A 12,264-nucleotide genomic window follows, 5' to 3' on the forward strand; every position below is an offset into this window, starting at 1 on the left:
GCATACAGTTGTAGAAATGGCAGGGTTTGAGATCTAGGAGGCACGGGGCTTTGCATCAGTGCTTCAGGAGATGGAAATGAAGGGTCAGAAAAGAAGTGGAGGTGTTATATTCCAGTTCCCTGTAAGAAGGAATAAATAAATAATAACTGATATTCAGGTTACCCTATATTTGTTAAGTATGACAATCAATAAACTACGGCTATAGATTAAAGACTCTGGCAGTTTGAAATTCACTCCATTTATTTGAAGAACGAGTGGAAAATATTCTTAGTCCCAGCACCTGCTGTTGAATTCCCCTGCTTTTCTGTGGTTTTACTATTACATTTTCCAATTTTAAAAGAAGTGAAGCAGACTAGACACAGGTATTGTCAAATGCCCAAGGTAAATAAAGCGGAAAAATATTGAGAAAATTATATGTAATTTTCTGTGATAGCAAAGGGAATATTAAGTGAACAATATTAAATTAAGAAATGATTCTGACAAGAAAGGTAAAAAGTTGAACAGCGTCCTTTTAAAACAAATGTCCAAAATGTCCACTGAATCCTAACGGGTGGAATCTTTCTGTGTTCCTTCAACACAGAATATGGAATATGAATCAATCTTAATTTATGCAGTAGATTAATTACCCATTTTTAATGTGAATCAGATTTCTCAGGTTCTGTACTTACAAAAATCACCTTTATTGGCCTCATATGAGAGCTTGGAGCCAAGACCACCCAGTGACATGGCTTTACTTTGAAGGATGGAGGAAACTGTGTAGTCTTAAATTCTCATGCAAATGCTGATTCTCAAATTCCTAACTTACAGAATAGGAAGATGGAAACTAATAGCACATTACAACAAAAACACCCTCTGCACCTAGAAGAGAAAAAGTCACTTGTGAGGTTCCCTTCTGGGTTTCCCTATGCTTCTCTGGGATGTACCCAAAAGGAAAAAAAAAGACCACTTATCTTAAAGGCAATTATCACACATCCACTACTTCCAGCCCAGGGCATTATGTAGGTGCTTGAGAAGCTGAATCATTGAATCCATTCTGCTGTTCTGGAAGGCAAAGACCTAAAATGGGAAAGACGGCCAGTACCATGTTAAACTACTTAAGAGGTCAAACAAAATCTGGCTGCAGCCAGCAGTGTTTGGATTTTTCCTTTGGCTCGGAGAGCAAGCTGTAAATCATCCAGAAAATGTGTACTCTACAAGGGGTCAGAGGAAAAAACATCTGCCCATACTGGGCAGCCACTTCAGTTCCCTCTTGTTGCCAAGTTCCTAAAAAATGCCCAGAAGCACCTAGTCTGATGTACCAGGTCTCCTGCTTCTTCCTGGGCTTGTGGGTTCATTTCCACCCCAGACCCTTGTGCATTAAATGTGACGTGGAATATGCAGAAAGAAGGGGAAGTGCACTCATGCAGCATTTGCTTGTCTTTCTCCTGACAAGGCTGCACCTCATGTTAAATTTTTAATCCCGGCTTGAAGGGGATTGTGGAAACCTTGAGAGGGAGGGCGAGCTCCTCACTCCTTTGCAGGTTTGCGTCCAGGACACAGGCTTAAAAATCAAGTATGTCCCAGCCTTACCCTGATGACAATTTGTCTACTTACAAGAAAGGAGATAAGATTCTCGGTTCAGTGGAGAGCATAAAAACAGCCCACTTCCACTGCATTCAATCTCAGCAGAAAAGCCAGCAAAGCAGGAGGTGGGGAAACCTCCCTGGAGAGCATGGCAACATAGGAAAAGTGCATGGCATAGGGAGGGGTGGTTGCACTAGCATTTCCTGAGCCATATTTTTCCTTTGAATATACATTAAAATATATACATAGATTTGTGTGTCCGTGTATTTATCAGTCTCCAAAGCTACCAAAAGTACAGCATTTGTCAGTAACAACAGGGACGGACTTTAACAAAATCAGCTGTTCTGAGCCACACTGAAGAGTTGTTTCATAGATGTGAGGAAAACTGTTTTCACTTTCATATATACCTGTAGCTCTATGCGTCTGGGACTGATTTCTGCCAGGGTAAAGCAAAGAAATATGAGGAGGACTCCATGGTGTGCTAAGCATGCTGAACTTCACAGCTACCTGCACTCATGACATTTTTAGTATTTCAATATGGTCTGGGACGGCAGTAAAAGGGATGGAAATGATTTCTTATTTTTCTCTGAATGTGCTATCTACCAACCTGACTTTACTGAAAAGAATTTAGATTGGAGCCGGCCCGGGTATTTTGCTGATACACTGGCTTCCTGCCTTCACCTTGAACTTTTTTTTTTCCCCTAGGCATAGAAAAACTCAGCAGCCTGCTTAAAAATGAAGAAGTCGTGACACCTAGCGGTGAGTTAAACAGTCATAACTTGTATTTCCTACAGAATTCACACTTGTTTTGCATAGGCACATTGTTCTTGGTCAGATTGTAATGTGAGAGGTGTGGGCATTACCCTCATGACTCTAGCCATCCAGGCAGCCCCTCATTTCTGTGACAGTCTCACGTGGTGTGTGTGTATGTGTCTTGTTGCATCAGACTGCAGCACCGCTCCACAGAAGGCACCATTCATTAAGGCCCATTGTGCAGCCCCTGGTTATGTTCCTTATTGAACATGACATTTCGAATAGCCATTTATACTGAGATCAGGTTAAGTGCATTGATGTTGGAGAGAAAAGGCAGCATGGCAGAATCCTGGCGTAAGACCAAGTTTTGGACTTCTTTTCTGGTCGAGCACTTATTCACCAAGGCTGTTTTTAGAAGGTGACTCAAAAATGTATTGTATGGCACGCTGCAAATTCCTGGCAGGCAGTTTAAACTGACTCAGTTGCTGGCAAATTCTTCTGCTTTTGAAGACTACTCAGAGTCTGCCTTGGTCAGCAGCAGTCAAAAAGTACATACTGGCTGTGATACCATGACAAGAAGTTGCACTGAAAAGCAGTAAACCAGTCTAGACATGTACAAAAAAGTTACAGGTTCTTTCCAAACAGTGGCAAGCCTTAGAGATGTTTTTGGGTTTTGTTTTTTTAGGGAAGCAGAACAGTGTTGAGTTGCGCTAGCGGTAACTAGGATGCAATCACCAAGTGGCAAGCTTTCTTGGCTTGTTGAGCTAGCTGGTTGGGGACCTGCCATTTTTTATCACAAGAATGAGCTTCGGTACAAGAAATTTCAAGTCAAAACACCACTGTATGTTGTTCGGGAATCTGGGTGCATGCTTCTTTGCATCTGTAAGAGCTGTTAACAGTGCAGCCTCCCAGTTTCATGTCCATATTTGTGCATGCTATATCAAGCATAATTTCCGTTGCCTTCAATGAGACAAACTCCTTCCTCCTCCTCTGTCTTTCAGAAGAGATGTATGATAAAATTACATGTTGTAACCAAGAAATGGAAACGAGATTACTTGAATATACATGATTTTCTTCATCTAAAGATTTATTTTACCACATGTCCACATGTATTAGTACCTGTAACTTCCCCAGTTTGCTGTCTTGGGTATAATTAACACTTCTACCACCAGAGTGTCTGGATATAAGGCAAGTGAATGTAAAAACATCGGTTCTGTCCAAAATGTTCCAGTTTCCATCCTTTGAATCATCAGCGTGTGACCTATTCTGTGCCAATATTAATAACCATTGCTCATGGCTTTCAAACAACTCAAACTATTTAAAAATGAATTCTGTTTACAGTACCTTCTAGAGGAAGTATTTTGTAAAAGTGAATAACTCAAACTGACTAGTGGCTACCCACAAAATATGACTATCCAGTAACAAAATGAATCATTTAGAACTAGTTGGCAAGGAATGGACATATTGTTGGAGAAAACATCAAGTGGAGATCAGATCCAGCAACTGGGAGTCCTGGGTTCTCTTTCCACTGTACTATACATTTCCCATGCTGCTCTGACATAGGCAGGCCTAACCGCAATGGTGTAGGCAGTTACTAGCCCCAGTCATCCCAGATCACACCATTTACTTTTTTACACTGGGTTGTAAGCTGTGGGGATGATGTTAAGTGCCCTGTTCAGCTGCCGCTCCTAGAAACACTTGCAGTCATGAGTTGGAGCCCATAGGTGTGCTAGTTTATCCTTTGCCTTTGTTTTTCCCCTCTGTAAAATGGAGATGGCCACCAACTGATGCATGAGAAGCTTGTCTAAAGTCCATGGTATTGGCCAAGGGCTAGTATTACTTCAGTCTTCACTGTCAGTGATACCACTGCCATTGCTGAAGAGAAACAGTACAAAATGGAAAAGCAATACTAATGCTGGCAGCCCTATAACCTGAAATATGTAATGCAGTCCTGGACAGAACAAGTGCAATATCTGGCAGAGCAGAAAGTTAGGTTCTGCTAAATCCTTGGGTGCCACTTGTTCTATTTTGTATTTGCCATTGTTGCTACAGACTCTAAGGAGCCCCAAAACAGTCACAAACAGAAGTAAATCTTTCTTCTCCTGGACTCTCTCTAGGAGAAATATCATGACAGGTTTATACGGGAAGGGAAGTTGCACAGTACTTAGCATGGCTGTGCTAGCCAAATTTTTTGGAGTGCCAAATAGAAGACATGACTTTGGGCTGTAGGTCCAGCAATAACAATGTTTTTGATTATTCTCATGCCAGGCAGGACTGTCTGCTGCAGTCTGTGTTACATGGGTACACCAGAACCTCTGCTATCTCTTTCTCTTGCATTTTCATGTTTCCCCTACTGACAGATGGGACACAACAAGAGTTGTGAGCTATAAAGTAGCTGTCAAAGACAGCACTGAGAAGTAAATATCTAGGTGATATTCACTCGCCTAGGACTTGGAATACTCAGTTAGGATGTGCTTTTTAAGCTATTCTCTGTATTGAGTGCAGAGGTGATATGAACAGTGAATTCCTAGTGTATCAGACTCACTTGCATGGCTAAGCCTGCAATCACAGAATCACACAATGGTTAGGGTGAGAAGGGACATCTGGAGATCAACTAGTCCAAACTCCCTGTTCAAAGCAGGCTCAAGTAGAACAAATTGCTCAGGACCATACTCAGCTGGATTTGAGTATCTCCAAGGATGGAGACTCACAACCTCTCTGGGCAGCCTGCTCCAGGCAACCTGCTCCAGTCCTGAATCACCCTGCAGGGAAAAAAAAAAAAAAAGTTTTCTGGTGTTTAAATAGAATTTCTTGCATTTCAATTTGTGCCCATTGCCTCTTGTCCTTCCACATGATACCACTGAGAAAAGTCTGTCTTTCTTTTCTTTACACCCACCGTATCAGGTATTCATACCTATTATTAAGAATTTCCTCTGATCCTTCTCTTCCCAAGGGTAAACAATCCCACTCCTCAGCCTCTCTTACTATGTCGGAGGCTCCAATCCGTTTGTCATTTTTGTGACCCTTCACCGGACTGGCTTCAGTATGTTCATGTCTCTCTTGTACTGAAGAGCTCAGCACTGGATCCAGAACTCCAGATGTGGCCTCACCAGGGCTGAGTGGAGGGGAAGAATCACCTCCTTTGACCTACTGGCCACACTCTTCCTTATGCAGCCACAGACACTGTTGGCCATCTTTGCTGCAAAAGTACATTGTTGGCTCATGTACACCAGGACACCCAGGTCTGCAATCTGATGTCCAGTTCTATGTTAATGGCTAGTCACAGCAGTAGCTTTCTTCAGCTTCCTGGATTTAATGGCTTGAGTTTCTCTCTAATACAGAGATGAACGTGCCTGGTCTGTTGAAAAACATGGACTGTTTATGCATCAATGCTATTTAATTATCCAGTAGTATTGAGACGTCTAAAAAGGCCTCCAGGTTGTTTGACTAGTTTAGCAGACTGGATGCGTACTTAACTGCCTAGAGCAAACAGAAGCAGCAGCAAGTTACTGTGTTTTCTGTTGAACCAGGATAATACGAAACCTCTTGCTATGCCATAAGCTTTAATGGCATCCTAACAACTCCAGAATAGCTTGAATTGAGGGAGGAGCTGCTTTTCCTAGTAATCTGGTTGTTGTCCTTCTTATGGACCAAACAATGACATGTTCTCTGCATACAAATTTGGGCCACCTCTCAGGCCTACATTTTTTAGCCCTACAGCAGAAAGGAAAATTCACCCTTTCCCTAGTAATGGAGTGAAATCCTTCTACAAAAACACAACTGCAGAAGTGGACACAGTGAGTTAACACTCCGAAAACAGGAAATACCCCTAACCAACACTCTATGTCATCACATAACCTAGATTTCAGTTGAGAATTTGGGTGTTGTTTTAGATAACAAAATACAACATGTGTTCGTCATTAATCTTCTTGAACATTTGTTTGGCCAGAAACTAACTGTGATCAACCCACTTATGTAAACAGGTCTATGCTTCAGACAGAATTGGTAAGATGTTATTCCAAGTACTTGCATTATAGGGAATCTTTCCTCAACTCTAACGAGATACATTTAATGACAGCCTTGGTATTGGTGGCTGTACTCCAAAGACTTTTATGTTCAGTTTAATTTTCAAAATTAAATAAAAATTTATCTTGCATCAAAGGGGAAAAATCTACCTCTCAAAAATCTACCATTTTCCCCTACTCTATTTGAGGTTTCAATATCAAACACTTTTGCATCTGGCTCGCAAAGAACGGAAAAGCTTTTTCTTCTTTCATTACCAAATGGCAGATGCTGCATTCATTGCAGCTGAACAGCCTGGAGAGGTTTCCATTCATCATTTAATTTTTTACAGGTATAGAATCATATACAAAAATGAATGAAAAAAATGAGAAAAATAAGCTTTGTTTATTTAAGGAAAATAAACCCTACATTGTATTTGTCTCAGCTAGTTCTGGGCACAATTGGTGTATTTCATTTATTTTTGAAATGTAGTCACATAAACTATCAAAAATTATACTTGCAGAATATTGGTGGAGTAAATTAAAACATGCAATTTCCTATAAGCTCTTGCTCCCATAGTTCGGAGCTCTTCAGGCCTTTCTGTTTCAGAACAAAACAGGAGCAAAAAGGCTCTTCATGCCTTTTTGTTTCAGAACAAAAAAAAAAGAAAAAGCAAACAGCTGCTTTGTCTCCATTTTCTCATTTGTAAAATGTAAAATATACCTAAGAACTAGCTAAGAGCCGTATACTTACTCACTGCTGGGGAAGTTAGTTTTTCACAATCAAAAAGACTTAATGCTTTGATTGCTTGAAGGTTAATACAAGGCTTTAAACTGTCTGATAGGAATCGTGTCCAGATACAAGGAGCCCCAAGTTTGCAATAAACACAGCCATTAGAAATACTTACCATTGATTTAGAGCATTGAAGAGGATTAGTCTCAGCTGTGCCATTTCCAGAATACAATATCTTAATTGCATTACAGATTTTGGACATTGTTCTGAAATGCTTCTGAAGATTGTAGAGATACAGAACTCTTTAGATATGGTTTTGGGTTGTTTGGGGGTGTTTTTTTTAATCTGGAATTCATTTTACCCATGACAATTGCTTTAAGAATTTCTCACAGAGTCCTGCATCCAGTAACTGGGAAAATGGTATAGGAAAGACTGCGTTGATATATAGAGTAATACAGACAGAACAGAAGCTAGAAGGAACAGACTTTGGGGAAAACAAGACAATTGCACTGGCTCTTAATATTTCAAATATTTCAAAGGGATGAGAAGAAAATAGAGTTACTTTTGTAGGTGGAAAGAAACCTGTAGCTTTAGAAAGGCGACAGCTGCTATAAATGACATGGCAGGTGCTGCTGCTACGTCTCCCTCCTCTTGGCAGAAATGTTCCCCTCAGCAAACGTGCTGCCATTCAGTTGCATTTTAATAGGTTTAATGCACTTTAAAGCCAGATCTGCAGGTCTGCCGAGCTTGCAGCCAGAGAATCAGAAATGCTGACAAACAAAATCAGGCATCCCTTTCCAATTCCAAAAGTATTAATGCCAGTCCTTTTCCATTTGGACTTCTGTCCTGGTATACTGAACTGAACAGTTACAACTCTTCAATATACTGTTTTTTTCTGCCAAGTATTTCTCTGCAGCCCCTTCATTTATGCAGTTTGGCCTGCCACTCTGCTGTCATGGCGAAGTTTCATTTAGAGATAGTATCCCATGAGTATCTACAAGTGATTGAGATGCATAGAAGTCTGGATTGGTTGTCCAGAGTTGTCGGAAATTACAAAAATCCATCTTAGCCTGTTACATAAACTTGTTTTGAAAGCAAAAAGAAATTAGAAGCAGATAGGTTGGCTGGTATAAAGCAGAAAGGTTAAAACAATTGTGATAGTGATTATTTACAGCTATTGAAGTCATGCAATGATTACGACAATGAGAAAAATGGGAGGAAATTTTTGTAGCTGAAGTCACTGAAATGTATCTCAAGTAACGTTAATGGAATGTGGTTGTCAGCTTTCATGTTGTTTATCTGAGGGTCACTGAACGGAGGCAGAGGAAAACTGACTGGGAAGAGCTAATGTCATCGTGGTTGTCATCCTAGTGTATCTCAGAGGGATCCATCATTACTCTAACATGCTTCCAATAGAAGCCTGCTCTGGTGCTAAACCTGGATTTTGGCTGGATTTACTCAGTGAGAAAAACTCACCTGGGAGCCCTCATTTCCTGAGTCACAGCTCTGGAGCACATTCGCCATCTGAATAGCTTTGGGGACAAGAATGTTATAGGTACCAGCCAGTAACGTCTTGAACAGTTTTTTTCTAAAATAGAGCTCAAAATCTGGACAGCTTCAAGGTTCCCTCTTACGATTTGAAAACTCGGTCTTCCAGGATTCACTATTCATAGACTTCAAATATATGTAGAAGGCAAATGGAGCCAAACACCTCCAAGTCTGCAGTCAAGATAATTTTGTTTTGATACTGCCAAAATGTAACATTTAGATTGTTGGGGTTTTTATACTTTCTCTTCCAAAACCAACTTCAGATTTCCTATTTTTCCTTCTGAGGTGGTATTATTTCCTTTCCCCTCTTCATTCCATCACTCTCCAATTTCCATCCTAAGGAAAATCATGACTGTGAAAAGCTCCATAGTTCAGCAGCATGGGAAGAGTGTAATTGTCATGAAAGGTCTAGTAAACTGATGTTTTAGAAATGGGCTGGAAGAATCTGGATTACTTGGAAACAGGATCTTAGCCATGAAAAAACTTCTCTATATTGGAAGAAGAAGTAAGCTGGGCAATGACCAGTTACTTTAAATATTCTTGGTTTTCTCTTAAGTATGATACATTTTCTTCATGTTCTGCTCTGTAATGGATGAAATTTAAACTCCTATGATCTTCATACCAAGCCTACATCTGGAGGATTGTGTGAGTCTGCCAGTTGCTCTGGATGTTACTGTTTCAATAAGCAGAGATCTACAACGTGTTTACTAAATTTCTGTTAGTTTCTGTCTAATTTATGAGGGAACCAAAAGAATTATATAATTTTATAAGAGGATTGGATGGTGTATTTACCTAAAGTAGCACTGACTGTCCTGCAAAAAACCTGAAGTGATGTCAAATACAGACCGAGCAGACAGGGCCTGAAACTGTTTGCAAACCATTGCAACTCAGGTGGAGGTTTGAAGTGGTCAGTGCTCGAAGTGGTCTTGGTATGAGACACACAGTGTGGGAAAGGAATTAGTTTTCTTTTTGATAGTGGGAGTTATCCGAATTCATTTCACATTTATTCTGTACACACTACTGGCAGCAAAAATATAAAAACAGTTGATGCTGTATTTCTAAGGACCTAAACCACTTTTGATTTCTGCATATCTTTTGAGCGTTCAAGTTGCCTGAAATCTGACTACGCATCCAGCTTTTGCAAATGGGCCTGTCTCTCCAATGGGCCTCTCAGTGATCCAGAACAAAATCCCAACTCCAGCTGTCCCTGTTTTGAGGACGCTTTCGTGTTAATATCTGAATTTTGCTGCATGATCTTGCCCACAGAGGCAGACAGCTGTGTCTGTCTACTGCTCATAGTAGGCACTTTTTCAGTTTCCAGGAGCTGTGCCTGGGCTCAGAGGGAGCAGCCAGACTGTTCTCAAACTATGTTCAGGGTCACGCTGAGGAAACACCCTCTTGGAAGCTGTCTGGAACTTTGTTCCTTCCATCGGCCTAAAATAAATGTCATTGAAAGTGTCTCATTCCTCTTTGTGTACGCAAAGACCATGGGAACACTTATAAGTAAGTCAATCTCTTTCAGATACCGCATACAAAATCAGAGGAAATAACAGTGTTTGGGTCTTTCAAGAAAATCCAAAGTGTCCAGATTTCTTTGGCAGACATTACCACTTTGTTTTTCCAGGCTGAGAAGCATGGAAGTACCTTTTCCACCTCTTTCCACTTCCCTGTCACTCACAAGTTCAAGGCCGATGATGCCTGGACTCAGTGATAAAATATACAAGTGAATGGAAAAACACATCCAGCTGACCCAAAGGGGAGCTGCATCCTCTATCTGCTAATGTCTTCCTCCACATGTTTTACCTTCTTTCTTCAGGTTAAGTGACTCACTATGTTCTTCTGCCATTTACTTATCTTCTGTTTTTACTGTGTGCACAGCAAATCTCTGATGCTCATGGGACCGTTCCAAGTTCAATAAAATTTCATTTTCTGAGGGTTATAAGATTCCTCAAACTCCGGTCAAGATCTGGAGCCAGAGGGGGGTCCAGTTTGCATAAAATCAAAGCTGTGCCATAGGCAAGGGACACATATAGCTCATTAATAAAGTTCTCAATCTGAAAGTGTTATTTTCTATGTGGGAAGTCAGCTTATCTGACTATAAACTGTTGCTGAAATTTTAGCTGGAATTATGCACACAGTCCTGGCTGGCGTAAGCAGAAAATATTTGCACAGACATCCATTGTCTTGACCCACAGACAGAGTTCAAACAAACACTGATGGGAAAATTAAATTAGGAGTACAGGATATTGTCCTTCATTCTCTGCATTCAGGCTACTCGCATGGCAGAATCTGAAATTTATATGGCATTTTAATTGGTCGTAAACAAACTCAAAATGATTCCAAGGTTGGATCTGAACAGATTTCATACATGAATATTTAATATTCATAACATTTGCCAGAAGGACACTCTGAATGTTGAAACTTTGCATTCATCTGCAAAACAAGGAAAGCAACAGAGGTGAACAGTGGAGGCTTAGGCAGGGTACCCTATTAACACACTTCATGTGCTCCTCTGTGTCGTGCTATGGTGATACAGAAAACAGGTAAAGTGTTTACTGTTTCACTAATACTATGGATTATTCTATTCTTCTCTTTAATTTTTGTATCTGTATCAGCCTTCATGCATGAAGTTAAATCTGGTATGGCAAAGGAATTTAGCACTGTGAAAAAAGTTTTTATCCTTCTTGGCCAAATGGAAAAGTTGGGGAGAAAAAATTATTTTGTAAAACCTGACACAGGAAATGAAATAAAAAATGAGGGTTGGGGTAAGCAATATTTTTTATCCAAGCTATAAGGATTTCATTTAGTGTTTGGTTTAACAAGTTTTTTTGAAATATTAAAATATATATGCATTTCTAATTAAAAACAAGAAAGAATATAAATATTTCTTTTTAAATATGCAAATGAAACATGCATGAATAGGATGAAACAATGGCAATGCTACTTGCCAGCCTCACAAACAGCTCAAAACTGTGATTTCTTGCTTGTTTTCTTTACAGCAAATAATTCAGTCTCAAAAATAATCCCTAAAGGGATCACAAAAGTATTATCCTTCATCAGACCCCTGTTAACACCTGCCTCTCTCCAAAAATAACTAGAAGACATAAATCCAATATCCTTCCCCAAGTCCAATCCCTATCCTACACCAACAGAACTGGCAGCATCACATTTCTCCAGATCCTCCTTTCCAGCCATACTGAAATGAATAGTAATTCACCTTTCTTGATGTCAGTCTTCATCTCGGTTATATAGAAACCCATGTTGAACACGGAGCAATTACCAAAGACCTAAAGCAAATCCCAATTTAAAATTGTCTGGAGTCTAATTTGTGCCCCAGTTTCTGTCACATACTACATACCTGCTCTTCACGACTGAAAAGAGCAACAGTGAAATGGGAATTATTGGTCTCTCTCACAGAACCCAGCAACAGAACAAGCTTTTAAGACTTTGTTTACCTAAAACAGCACCATCCATTGCTCTCCCCTCAGTAAAAACCTTATTTGCCCACGCAGAAAGCATGCCCCCTGCTTAACAGTAGCTTTCATGCTGCCCTACAGAACAGAAAAGCTCCAATAATAACCTGACCTCTGCAGTCCCCACTTTCCTGAACTGCAATTGTAACACTAAGTCTAAATTTCTTAATAAATTCCCAAAAGATCTTCTCCT

Source organism: Larus michahellis, chromosome 1, assembly GCF_964199755.1.
Source record: "Larus michahellis chromosome 1, bLarMic1.1, whole genome shotgun sequence".
Classification (NCBI taxonomy): domain Eukaryota; kingdom Metazoa; phylum Chordata; class Aves; order Charadriiformes; family Laridae; genus Larus; species Larus michahellis.